This window comes from Anopheles funestus, chromosome 3RL (genome assembly GCF_943734845.2).
Source record: "Anopheles funestus chromosome 3RL, idAnoFuneDA-416_04, whole genome shotgun sequence".
Lineage (NCBI taxonomy): Eukaryota > Metazoa > Arthropoda > Insecta > Diptera > Culicidae > Anopheles > Anopheles funestus.
Genome location: NC_064599.1, coordinates 67,406,263 through 67,420,427, shown reverse-complemented (window position 1 = coordinate 67,420,427; position 14,165 = coordinate 67,406,263). Strand labels below are relative to the sequence as shown.

Genomic DNA, 14,165 nt, shown 5'->3' with positions numbered 1-14,165 from the left:
TAACGTATCCAAACGTCTAACGCAGTTAACCTTCCATCGTGTTTGGTTTGCGTGTGCTTAGTTTAGCTGAGCTCATATGTTTGAAATAATTTAATTTAACACGCACGATTAACACACCGTGCGGGAGAAGCTTACAAAGACGATCGTGTTTGTTTGCTATTTGTCAAATTAAACCGAACTCCTGGTTTCGATGTTTGCCTTTAGTTGGCAATGCTTACCAACAGACCAGAAGCACAAATCATAAGAAGATTATTGTGTGATAGAATGTAATCATTCATACGCCCTTAAAACTTTTAATCACATACTCGTGTAGTTGCAGATCGGTCTATACCTATTACCGTGCTTTATGAGTCATTATTTTAAAACGTTAGTGAGCATTAATGGGAACACGTTAGATCTCATTCTATTTAATAAAATGATGATAGATACGAAGCGACTATTGTTGAAGAAGTCTCTTCAATCTCCCAACGGGTAAAACTTGAGTAATTCGTTTCGAAGTGTCTAAACAGCATAAAGAGCGGAAAAAGTTTCCTGTGTCTATACCAATTTGACGGCAATATTCGATAGATATTATGGTTAAGACTTGTTAGGAGATAATATGTACAACAGATATACTGTTCAATAATTCTCGACATGTTAGACCTTTCTGAACTACTGAAGCACTGTCTTGTGAAACGCATCTTTTATCTACATTTCGCATCTTTTGTTCGGATTTCGAATATACAGAATCTGGGCATTGAACGATTATTTAATTTAAAAAACTATGTTCGCTCTTCTAGTCTTTCCCATCGTGGAGTTTTGTTTCGTTGTGTAGTGTACTTATAGTTTGAAACGGATCGAAAAAGTTCACAGAAAAATGTCAAGGTATTTTATAAGGCTTCTCAGGTCGTCAAATATTAGCTCAAAAATGATTTTATAAAAAAATCAGGAAATAAATAAAATTCATTGCCTAATTATTATTCGGAAATGCAAAAGATAGGACGCGGACAGCCCACTTTAGGGAATTGCGGAAACGAATATGATATACACGAATATTGATAGGGAAAAATACGTTAGCGAATCTCTCAAAATTGTTATGGAATCGCGTGCCATGGATATGGAATACTTTTTACTGTTTACATATGCGAGAATTGAAAAGTTGAGATATAATTGTTTTAACGAAATTTTAAATAAATGTTTTTTTAAACAGGGATTATAAATTGTCATTAACAGGAATACATTGAAAATAATTCAATTTTCATCAAATTGGAGCAGAAAATCAAAAGAACACAGCAACAGCAATCGTACGAATCTGACATTCCATATTAATGGCACGCGATTCCGTATCATTTTTTTCCTGTAAAACGAGAGCTTAGCTCGACACCTCAACAGATAAAACTTCTTCTATCTAGAAGTAATTAGAAACATTATTTATTTTTTACAAACAGAGCGTAAAGGCAGTAATATTGCGGTACATTATACATTATGAACATATTAAACAATTTAAATATTTTTTTCGCATTATTTTGCCTCTAAGAGAAAATTAAACACAAAAAAATGTTTCAACCTTTGCGCAAACGATATCAGTATAAATTGACGCAAATTTATTTGTTTGCCTTGCTATCATTATCCACCAATTAAACACAGTAAGAGATATTTACTCCATTGATAATTGGTACTCCGTACGAGAATCCGAGTGTGGTTTTGTGCGCTCTTTATTGCCCTTTATTTATCTCAATAGCCAGTTGGTATATTGGGTCCGTTTTCCATATCGTTTCGATCATTAAAAGTGAACAATTTTTAAAATGCAACAGCACGTGAGGAAACAAAAAATGATGATATTCCCATTAACCCGTCATTAATTTTTATAACACTTTTTTTCTCTCCACAATAGATACAACCGGACAGCAGTGGATAGTGAAAGACAGGCAACAAGTTGACCTGCTAAAGCAACAGCAACAGACATCGACAAAAAACGGCGATCCCACAAAACCAGAGACCGAACAGAAAACTCACCCCCGGCCCGAATCACCCACTCACTGGAAGCTTGTCATTAACACTTATGAATGTTTAATTTTTTACCAACCCACTCGGGCCTCGGGCTGTTAGAATAAAAACTAACGTACACGTGATTGAACTCTAGGGCACTTATGCTTCAAAAAGCTGGGGTAGTTAGTGGTGTTTTATTTTCTGGCTTCCATTTCGATTTGTACGCGCATTCGTATGTGTGTTTTTGGTGCAAAACTTTCAATCCCTATTTTCCATTACATGGTTTTTTCCGGTGGGTGTCCGATATGGATGGTACAGTAAAAAAGAAAAAAGGAGTTGCGGAAAAAAATACCCCACAACCGAGTGCGAACATGTCTGCGGGAGTAAAACTTTAACTAACAAAAAAAATCGACATCACAAAAAAACAAAACTAGTTCCAACCGAGTTGTGTCAGTTCGGAAAAAATCGGAAGTAAAATGTCCAGCAGGCTGGAACTGGTGTGAGCAAACGATGGACGAAATTGAACCAAAAAAAATAAAATACACAAACAAAAGACACTCGGAGCAACAACAAAAAAACGCCTCCACAAAGCGCAAACGATACCGAAAGTTGTGCGAGCAATGGAATGAACTTAAATCACTCACAAATTGCCCACCGGGGTGCACTTTGTTAAAAGCTCATTTTCGAGCACGTGAAGTCGTCCGGGAACGGCTCACGGTTTTACTGATGAAAGTCAAAATTGAATTTTATCCATCAACACATAGCGTGGGGGGCGGGTGGAAAGATAAAGTCCACCTTAGAGTCTAAGACTTGACGAGGCGAGAATGTAAAGCCACATCATCACCATCATAATTGGACTCATCGTACCGCTCATTAGTGCTCCCGCAGGAATAATTAGGAAGGCGCTCGCTCTTAATCTTGACTGATTTGCATAGTTTGTTGCTAAATGGATTATCATTTAGCTATGCATTATAGTAACTCGAAAGCATTAAGGGAAAATACATCGTTTATTAAATACATTGTGAGTTATCTCACTGATAGCAATAGTTTCTTGAGTTCGAGGACGAAAGAGTTCAATAGTCCAATAAAAATAAAATAATCGTTATATCAAAGACTATGTTGTTTTTATGCGTATGAAGCAATTTATTGCAAAAGTATATACAGGAAACATTTTTAACATCATGCATCTTTTTATTTTATTTTATTTATTTTTTTTTTTTTTGCTCGCTTGAAACGGCCTGGTCGTATCAAGACTAATTTTACCACGTAGAAAGATAGTCAGTCCATGCTACGGTGGGTCGATCCGGATGGGATTTGAACCCGGTCGTACCGTGTGGACGGGCGTCGTTTATCACATGCACCACCGGGTGCCATCTTTATATTTTTATTTATTTATTTTTCATTAATACGACATTTACCCGTATTGTCAAGAAACGGAAGTGTACATTTTTCACAAGTAGTGTTATGTCTAGAGCGAAAGAGGAACCTCAATCGCTCCGCTCATCTTATTGTGGGCGCTCCCGCACAGCCCACGGAAAAAGAGGAAGCTCCGTACGGAGCGCTACACACATGAGCGATTGTGCGATGCTCCCCATTTGAAAATTTCCTAAGGCTATAGACATAGCTTTTTTTTGGGAAATTTTGCAAAATTTAAAAAAAAATGAATTATTCAAATGCAAATCGGTTAAAATAAGTTTCTTTTCACTCAAATAATGCTTAAAACAAAAAAAAGAGTAAAAAATAATAAAAAATTAAAAAAATTAAAAAAGCTTGAAAATTTCATAAGGCTCATTTTTGCATCAACTTTTGCCTATAACTCGATCTATATCCAACGGATCGCCAATCTTTAACCTGTGGTCGATAGATGGCATCAATGGCTACATTTTCTTCTTGGACGACCATGCCCTCAGATGTCTGTGCCAGAAGTTATTCGAGCAACCAAGTTCCTTACCCTGTTTGAGAAAATGTAAAATTTTCCTCATTTTTGCACCAAATTTTGCCTATAACTCGGTCGGTATCCAACGGATCGCCAATCTTTAACCTGTGGTCGATAGATGGCACCAATGGCTACATTTTCTTCTTGGACGGCCATGCCCTCAGATGTCTGTGCCAGAAGTTATTCGAGCAACCAAGTTCCTTACCCTGTTTGATAAAATGTAAAATTTTCCTCATTTTTCTGCAATTCAGCAAAATTTTTAAATGTGCTATAATTTAACGCGAATTTATTGCAATAAGTTTCTTTGCACTCAAATAATGCTTTAAATTAAAAAAAGAATAAAAAATCAGAAAAAAATTTCTAAAAAATTTTCACTCGAAAATTTCATAAGGCTTACCCCTTACGTTTTTTTTGAAAAATTTTGCAAAAAAATGAAATTGATTTATTTTAATGCCAATTGGTTGCAATGGGTTTCTTTTCACTCAAGTAATGCTTTAAATAAAAAAAAGAGTGAAAAATAATAAAAAAATTAAAAAATTAGAAAAATTAGAAAATTTCATAAGGCTCATTTTTGCACCAATTTTTGTCTATAACTCGGTCGGTATCCAACGGATCGTCAATCTTTAACCTGTGGTCGATAGATGGCATCAATGGCTACATTTTCTTCTTGGTCAGCCATGCCCTCAGATGTCTGTGCCAGAAGTTATTCGAGCAACCAAGTTCCTTACCCTGTTTGAGAAAATGTAAAATTTTCCTCATTTTTGCACCAAATTTTGCCTATAACTCGGTCGGTATCCAACGGATCGCCAATCTTTAACCTGTGGTCGATAGATGGCACCAATGGCTACATTTTCTTCTTGGTCAGCCATGCCCTCAGATGTCTGTGCCAGAAGTTATTCGAGCAACCAAGTTCCTTACCCTGTTTGAGAAAATGTAAAATTTTCCTCATTTTTGCACCAAATTTTGCCTATAACTCGGTCGGTATCCAACGGATCGCCAATCTTTAACCTGTGGTCGATAGATGGCACCAATGGCTACATTTTCTTCTTGGACGGCCATGCCCTCAGATGTCTGTGCCAGAAGTTATTCGAGCAACCAAGTTCCTTACCCTGTTTGATAAAATGTAAAATTTTCCTCATTTTTCTGCAATTCAGCAAAATTTTTAAATGTGCTATAATTTAACGCGAATTTATTGCAATAAGTTTCTTTGCACTCAAATAATGCTTTAAATAAAAAAAAGAATAAAAAATCAGAAAAAAATTTCTAAAAAATTTTCACTCGAAAATTTCATAAGGCTTACCCCTTACGTTTTTTTTGAAAAATTTTGCAAAAAATGAAATTGATTTATTTTAATGCCAATTGGTTGCAATGGGTTTCTTTTCACTCAAGTAATGCTTTAAATAAAAAAAAGAGTGAAAAATAATAAAAAAATTAAAAAATTAGAAAAATTAGAAAATTTCATAAGGCTCATTTTTGCACCAATTTTTGTCTATAACTCGGTCGGTATCCAACGGATCGTCAATCTTTAACCTGTGGTCGATAGATGGCATCAATGGCTACATTTTCTTCTTGGTCAGCCATGCCCTCAGATGTCTGTGCCAGAAGTTATTCGAGCAACCAAGTTCCTTACCCTGTTTGAGAAAATGTAAAATTTTCCTCATTTTTGCACCAAATTTTGCCTATAACTCGGTCGGTATCCAACGGATCGCCAATCTTTAACCTGTGGTCGATAGATGGCACCAATGGCTACATTTTCTTCTTGGACTGCCATGCCCTCAGATGTCTGTGCCAGAAGTTATTCGAGCAACCAAGTTCCTTACCCTGTTTGATAAAATGTAAAATTTTCCTCATTTTTCTGCAATTCAGCAAAATTTTTAAATGTGCTTTAATTTAACGCGAATTTGTTGCAATAAGTTTCTTTTTACTCAAATAATGCTTTAAATAAAAAAAAGAATAAAAAATCAGAAAAAAATTTCAAAAAAAATTTTCACTCGAAAATTTCATAAGGCTTACCCCTTACGTTTTTTTTGAAAAATTTTGCAAAAAAATGAAATTGATTTATTTTAATGCCAATTGGTTGCAATGGGTTTCTTTTCACTCAAGTAATGCTTTAAATAAAAAAAAGAGTGAAAAAAAATAAAAAAATTAAAAAATTAGAAAAATTAGAAAATTTCATAAGGCTCATTTTTGCACCAAATTTTGCCTATAACTCGGTCGGTATCCAACGGATCGTCAATCTTTAACCTGTGGTCGATAGATGGCATCAATGGCTACATTTTCTTCTTGGTCAGCCATGCCCTCAGATGTCTGTGCCAGAAGTTATTCGAGCAACCAAGTTCCTTACCCTGTTTGAGAAAATGTAAAATTTTCCTCATTTTTGCACCAAATTTTGCCTATAACTCGGTCGGTATCCAACGGATCGCCAATCTTTAACCTGTGGTCGATAGATGGCACCAATGGCTACATTTTCTTCTTGGACGGCCATGCCCTCAGATGTCTGTGCCAGAAGTTATTCGAGCAACCAAGTTCCTTACCCTGTTTGATAAAATGTAAAATTTTCCTCATTTTTCTGCAATTCAGCAAAATTTTTAAATGTGCTTTAATTTAACGCGAATTTGTTGCAATAAGTTTCTTTTTACTCAAATAATGCTTTAAATAAAAAAAAGAATAAAAAATCAGAAAAAAATTTCAAAAAAAAATTTTCACTCGAAAATTTCATAAGGCTTACCCCTTACGTTTTTTTTGAAAAATTTTGCAAAAAAATGAAATTGATTTATTTTAATGCCAATTGGTTGCAATGGGTTTCTTTTCACTCAAATAATGCTTTAAATAAAAAAAAGAGTGAAAAATAATAAAAAAATTAAAAAATTAGAAAAATTAGAAAATTTCATAAGGCTCATTTTTGCACCAATTTTTGTCTATAACTCGGTCGGTATCCAACGGATCGTCAATCTTTAACCTGTGGTCGATAGATGGCATCAATGGCTACATTTTCTTCTTGGTCAGCCATGCCCTCAGATGTCTGTGCCAGAAGTTATTCGAGCAACCAAGTTCCTTACCCTGTTTGAGAAAATGTAAAATTTTCCTCATTTTTGCACCAAATTTTGCCTATAACTCGGTCGGTATCCAACGGATCGCCAATCTTTAACCTGTGGTCGATAGATGGCAACAATGGCTACATTTTCTTCTTGGACGGCCATGCCCTCAGATGTCTGTGCCAGAAGTTATTCGAGCAACCAAGTTCCTTACCCTGTTTGATAAAATGTAAAATTTTCCTCATTTTTCTGCAATTCAGCAAAATTTTTAAATGTGCTTCAATTTAACGCGAATTTGTTGCAATAAGTTTCTTTTTACTCAAATAATGCTTTAAATAAAAAAAAGAATAAAAAATCAGAAAAAAATTTCAAAAAAAATTTTCACTCGAAAATTTCATAAGGCTTACCCCTTACGTTTTTTTTGAAAAATTTTGCAAAAAAATGAAATTGATTTATTTTAATGCCAATTGGTTGCAATGGGTTTCTTTTCACTCAAGTAATGCTTTAAATAAAAAAAGGGTAAAAAATAATAAAAAAATTAAAAAATTAGAAAAATTAGAAAATTTCATAAGGCTCATTTTTGCACCAAATTTTGCCTATAACTCGGTCGGTATCCAACGGATCGTCAATCTTTAACCTGTGGTCGATAGATGGCAACAATGGCTACATTTTCTTCTTGATCAGCCATGCCCTCAGATGTCTGTGCCAGAAGTTATTCGAGCAACCAAGTTCCTTACCCTGTTTGAGAAAATGTAAAATTTTCCTCATTTTTGCACCAAATTTTACCTATAACTCGGTCGGTATCCAACGGATCGCCAATCTTTAACCTGTGGTCGATAGATGGCACCAATGGCTACATTTTCTTCTTGGACGGCCATGCCCTCAGATGTCTGTGCCAGAAGTTATTCGAGCAACCAAGTTCCTTACCCTGTTTGAGAAAATGTAAAATTTTCCTCATTTTTGCACCAAATTTTGCCTATAACTCGGTCGGTATCCAACGGATCGCCAATCTTTAACCTGTGGTCGATAGATGGCACCAATGGCTACATTTTCTTCTTGGACGGCCATGCCCTCAGATGTCTGTGCCAGAAGTTATTCGAGCAACCAAGTTCCTTACCCTGTTTGATAAAATGTAAAATTTTCCTCATTTTTCTGCAATTCAGCAAAATTTTTAAATGTGCTATAATTTAACGCGAATTTATTGCAATAAGTTTCTTTGCACTCAAACAATGCTTTAAATTAAAAAAAGAATAAAAAATCAGAAAAAAATTTCTAAAAAATTTTCACTCGAAAATTTCATAAGGCTTACCCCTTACGTTTTTTTTGAAAAATTTTGCAAAAAAATGAAATTGATTTATTTTAATGCCAATTGGTTGCAATGGGTTTCTTTTCACTCAAGTAATGCTTTAAATAAAAAAAAGAGTGAAAAATAATAAAAAAATTAAAAAATTAGAAAAATTAGAAAATTTCATAAGGCTCATTTTTGCACCAATTTTTGTCTATAACTCGGTCGGTATCCAACGGATCGTCAATCTTTAACCTGTGGTCGATAGATGGCATCAATGGCTACATTTTCTTCTTGGTCAGCCATGCCCTCAGATGTCTGTGCCAGAAGTTATTCGAGCAACCAAGTTCCTTACCCTGTTTGAGAAAATGTAAAATTTTCCTCATTTTTGCACCAAATTTTGCCTATAACTCGGTCGGTATCCAACGGATCGCCAATCTTTAACCTGTGGTCGATAGATGGCACCAATGGCTACATTTTCTTCTTGGACGGCCATGCCCTCAGATGTCTGTGCCAGAAGTTATTCGAGCAACCAAGTTCCTTACCCTGTTTGATAAAATGTAAAATTTTCCTCATTTTTCTGCAATTCAGCAAAATTTTTAAATGTGCTATAATTTAACGCGAATTTATTGCAATAAGTTTCTTTTTACTCAAATAATGCTTTAAATTAAAAAAAGAATAAAAAATCAGAAAAAAATTTCTAAAAAATTTTCACTCGAAAATTTCATAAGGCTTACCCCTTACGTTTTTTTTGAAAAATTTTGCAAAAAAATGAAATTGATTTATTTTAATGCCAATTGGTTGCAATGGGTTTCTTTTCACTCAAGTAATGCTTTAAATAAAAAAAAGAGTGAAAAATAATAAAAAAATTAAAAAATTAGAAAAATTAGAAAATTTCATAAGGCTCATTTTTGCACCAATTTTTGTCTATAACTCGGTCGGTATCCAACGGATCGTCAATCTTTAACCTGTGGTCGATAGATGGCATCAATGGCTACATTTTCTTCTTGGTCAGCCATGCCCTCAGATGTCTGTGCCAGAAGTTATTCGAGCAACCAAGTTCCTTACCCTGTTTGAGAAAATGTAAAATTTTCCTCATTTTTGCACCAAATTTTGCCTATAACTCGGTCGGTATCCAACGGATCGCCAATCTTTAACCTGTGGTCGATAGATGGCACCAATGGCTACATTTTCTTCTTGGACTGCCATGCCCTCAGATGTCTGTGCCAGAAGTTATTCGAGCAACCAAGTTCCTTACCCTGTTTGATAAAATGAAAAATTTTCCTCATTTTTCTGCAATTCAGCAAAATTTTTAAATGTGCTTTAATTTAACGCGAATTTGTTGCAATAAGTTTCTTTTTACTCAAATAATGCTTTAAATAAAAAAAAGAATAAAAAATCAGAAAAAAATTTCAAAAAAAATTTTCACTCGAAAATTTCATAAGGCTTACCCCTTACGTTTTTTTTGAAAAATTTTGCAAAAAAATGAAATTGATTTATTTTAATGCCAATTGGTTGCAATGGGTTTCTTTTCACTCAAGTAATGCTTTAAATAAAAAAAAGAGTGAAAAAAAATAAAAAAATTAAAAAATTAGAAAAATTAGAAAATTTCATAAGGCTCATTTTTGCACCAAATTTTGCCTATAACTCGGTCGGTATCCAACGGATCGTCAATCTTTAACCTGTGGTCGATAGATGGCATCAATGGCTACATTTTCTTCTTGGTCAGCCATGCCCTCAGATGTCTGTGCCAGAAGTTATTCGAGCAACCAAGTTCCTTACCCTGTTTGAGAAAATGTAAAATTTTCCTCATTTTTGCACCAAATTTTGCCTATAACTCGGTCGGTATCCAACGGATCGCCAATCTTTAACCTGTGGTCGATAGATGGCACCAATGGCTACATTTTCTTCTTGGACGGCCATGCCCTCAGATGTCTGTGCCAGAAGTTATTCGAGCAACCAAGTTCCTTACCCTGTTTGATAAAATGTAAAATTTTCCTCATTTTTCTGCAATTCAGCAAAATTTTTAAATGTGCTTTAATTTAACGCGAATTTGTTGCAATAAGTTTCTTTTTACTCAAATAATGCTTTAAATAAAAAAAAGAATAAAAAATCAGAAAAAAATTTCAAAAAAAAATTTTCACTCGAAAATTTCATAAGGCTTACCCCTTACGTTTTTTTTGAAAAATTTTGCAAAAAAATGAAATTGATTTATTTTAATGCCAATTGGTTGCAATGGGTTTCTTTTCACTCAAATAATGCTTTAAATAAAAAAAAGAGTGAAAAATAATAAAAAAATTAAAAAATTAGAAAAATTAGAAAATTTCATAAGGCTCATTTTTGCACCAATTTTTGTCTATAACTCGGTCGGTATCCAACGGATCGTCAATCTTTAACCTGTGGTCGATAGATGGCATCAATGGCTACATTTTCTTCTTGGTCAGCCATGCCCTCAGATGTCTGTGCCAGAAGTTATTCGAGCAACCAAGTTCCTTACCCTGTTTGAGAAAATGTAAAATTTTCCTCATTTTTGCACCAAATTTTGCCTATAAATAGGTCAAATTAGGAAAGGATTCAAAGGAAAAGGCCGCTGTACCTAGCGAAGCGGAAGACTAGCATCATGTACTTCAGGTTCATATAAGCCAAAACATCTCCGATCGGTTTATTCGGTACTCTCTCGACGGTCCCAACTGCGCTTATTAAGGTCTCGGGGCTTCAAATTCTATGTAGGACCAAAGAAGGTAATCCACATCGTAGAATCCAATACCGAAGCCACACACTTGTCTTCGTCTGAGCTAGGGTTATACGCTGTAGATGAGCATTTAACGCAAGAAAACATGATGAATCTATCGTGGATTCATTTGAAGATGTCCAAATCGCGAAATTTGCCGACTGAAAGAGTAATGTAACTATTTAAGCCTAACCTATTTCTTAATTACATTAAGATAGGTTTTTTTAAGATCTAATGTTTACAAAAGTTTGAGCAAATTTAGATAGATGTTCAATTATCTTTACTGTTGAGAACGACCGCACCTCGACCCGACGATCTAAACGAGATGCGTAGGAGGAATATGCGTGCGCTGATCGAGATCCGGTTAAGGGAAAAAGTGTGCGTAGAAAGGGATCCGGTCAAGAGTAGCTAAGCAATCGTTGGTGAGGAACATACTAGCTTTTTATAAAAACACTCAACTTAGGCAAAAATATAGTTGATTTATTTAAAAAAAGTATACGTCGACGATTCTACTCAACAATAAAAAGCTAATTACCCTCACATCAGCAAGTACTGTGAGATAGTTTGATTCAAGTGAACTTGTTCCATCCACCTGCAAAAGTGTTCGTGCGTAAATAATCCTAGCAATGGATCAGAAAACGGTTACCAACGAAGAGGCTGTATCATCCCGGGACGCGGTGCCTACGACGCAACGTGAATCCGTCAGTAAAAGAGAGGTCAGCGACGTTGAGGATGCTGTGGTACGAACGAGAGCAGTAGCAGCGAGAGTGGAGAAGTTCGAGAAAGGCGAACTGGCGGAAGCGACGCACACAGCTAAGCAACGGAATGCACGTGGTGCGAGCCAGCCGAAACCTATTCGCCAGGAGAGCGACTGCAAAAAGCAGTCAAGTAAAGACAAAGGCATCAAGGCGCTTGAGGCAAAGCATGCAACTGAGATGCTAGAAAAGGAGAATGAGATCGAGAGCTTGCGCTTAGAGCTCGAGAGAATGAAGCAGCATGAGATCGGCGCTACTAACGATCGTTACCAGCGTTCATCGAGAGCAGCCGCGTGGTTACTCGATGACACTAGTAGTACCGCGAGTGAACATTTGTCGAGTAGAAATCGCATGCCTTTAGATAGTGATAGTGAAACGGAGCCAGAAGAGAAGCCCCTCACTCGTCGCCAGGTATCCGCTCGCAAATTACTGCAAAAACCGTTACCCGTGTTTAGTGGTGTCCCCGAGGACTGGCCGATGTTCATCAGAAGCTTTGAGGATACGACGAAAGCGTGTGGGTTTTCTAACCTCGAAAATCTGCAACGTTTGCGGGATAGCCTTCGCGGAGATGCACTGGAAGCAGTAAGAGGAAGATTAGCGCTGGCCGATTCCGTGCCGGACATCATCGAAGAGTTGCGAAATCTTTTTGGCAGACCGCGGCGAATTTTAAAATCATTGCTGCGTAAAGTGCGTGCGGTACCTACTCCTGATGCTGATCGTTTGGAGTCGTTTATAAGCTTCGGCATTGCTGTGAAGCAATTAGTAAGCCATATAGTGGGAGCTGAATTGAAGGAGCATCTGGATAATCCAATGCTGGTCGAGGAACTGGAGGACAAGCTGCCGGGAAGCTACCAGCTGGAATGGGTGCGTTTTAGAAGGCACAGACGTGGAAAGGCGCTGAAGGTGTTTGCGGATTACCTAAGTGAGCTGATTGTAGACATCACGGAAGTTAAAGACTTTGGCGCCAGCAAGCTGCATAGAGGAGTCGTTCGGTCGGAAAAGCGAACGGGTATGCACCATCACTCCGTAGAGGTCGCAGAAGTAAAAGCATGCTACGTATGCCAAAGTACATCGCACAAGGTAAGAACGTGTAACGTATTTAAAAACCTTTCAGTGGCGACACGGCTTGAATACGTGGAGAAAAACAACTTGTGCATCAATTGCCTGAACAACCACGGGAAAACAGTGTGCCGATTTAAGCGTGCTTGTGGCGTTGACAATTGTCGAGAAAACCATCACCCTTTGCTGCATCGGGTACCGGCGCGTGCGGAAGCAGAGTGTAACGCCCAACGCAGCAAAAACGATACGACGATTTTTAGGACCATCCCGGTAACATTGTCAGTAGGCGACCGAGAGTACAAGACGCTCGCCTTTCTTGACGAAGGAGCTTCGGCTACGTTCATCGAAGAAGTAGTGGCGGATGAACTCAACGTAAAGGGAGTGACCGAACCGCTTGTAATAACTTGGTGTGCAGATGTTGAACGACGCGAAGAAAAGTCAAGGAAGGTGGATATCGTTCTTTCAACGAATGGCTCGGGAAAGAAGTTTCTACTGAAGGGGGCACGAACCGTGACAAAATTAGTGCTACCTTCACAAAACGGATCTTATCGAGAGTTGCAGCACCGCTATCCACACCTAAAGGATGTACCAGTGGAAGATGCGAAAAATTTGCCAGTGAGGATCCTACTTGGCTTGGATAATATAGACCTTTTCGCGCCGCTTGAATCTAAAATTGGGCAGCCAGGAGAACCAATCGCGGTGAAGAGCAAGATCGGCTGGACCATCTATGGGCCAAAAAACTTGGTAAGCGATGAAACGAGAGAACTGATTAATTACCACACTATCCTTTCAGTCACCAACGAAGAGCTGCACGATGTCCTGCGAGCGCAATACACACTCGATGACGTTGGTACAAATAATGGTCAACTACCAGTATCAACGGCTGATCGCAGAGCGGACGAAATAATGCAAGCTACTACGGTACGAATTGGTGACAGATTTGAGACAGGATTGCTGTGGAAATCTCACGTCAGGAAATTCCCACCAAGTTTTGAAATGGCAAAAAGACGACTAGAAGGCTTGAAACGAAAAATGGCCAAGGATAAGGAAGTCGCCAAAGCGGTCCAGAAAATGATTCTTGATTACGAAGAAAAAGGGTACGCGCACAAGCTGACTCAACAGGAACTAGATGAGACCGATCCTGCCGCGGTATGGTACCTTCCACTAAATGTGGTAAAGAATCCCAACAAGCCTGGGAAGTTAAGGTTAGTTTGGGACGCAGCTGCAACGGTTAAAGGTGTATCATTAAATTCGGAGTTATTGAAAGGACCAGATATGCTTTGCTCGTTACCATCTGTACTCTGTCCTTTTCGAGAAGGCCGCATTGGGTTTGGAGGAGACATAAAGGAAATGTATCACCAAATAGTCATACGAAAAGAAGATAGGCAAGCACAAC

At 37.3% G+C, this 14,165-nt stretch overlaps 1 long non-coding RNA gene across 3 annotated transcripts; it reads right to left on the bottom strand.

Moving 5' to 3' along the window:
• Positions 1-5,119: 5,119 nt before the first annotated feature.
• LOC125770821 (uncharacterized) lies at positions 5,120-8,140 on the bottom strand. 3 transcript variants are annotated; one of them, XR_007419245.1, is made up of 5 exons: positions 7,726-8,140; positions 7,054-7,535; positions 6,339-6,863; positions 5,625-6,148; positions 5,120-5,434 (listed from the first exon to the last, which is right to left on the bottom strand). It is a non-coding gene; the product is annotated as an uncharacterized LOC125770821 (long non-coding RNA). The 3 variants fall into 3 exon arrangements; XR_007419244.1 differs by lacking the exon at positions 7,054-7,535 and having other exon boundaries at positions 6,339-6,822; XR_007419246.1 differs by lacking the exons at positions 5,625-6,148; positions 7,054-7,535 and having other exon boundaries at positions 6,339-6,822.
• Between the last annotated feature and the right edge of the window lie 6,025 nt (positions 8,141-14,165).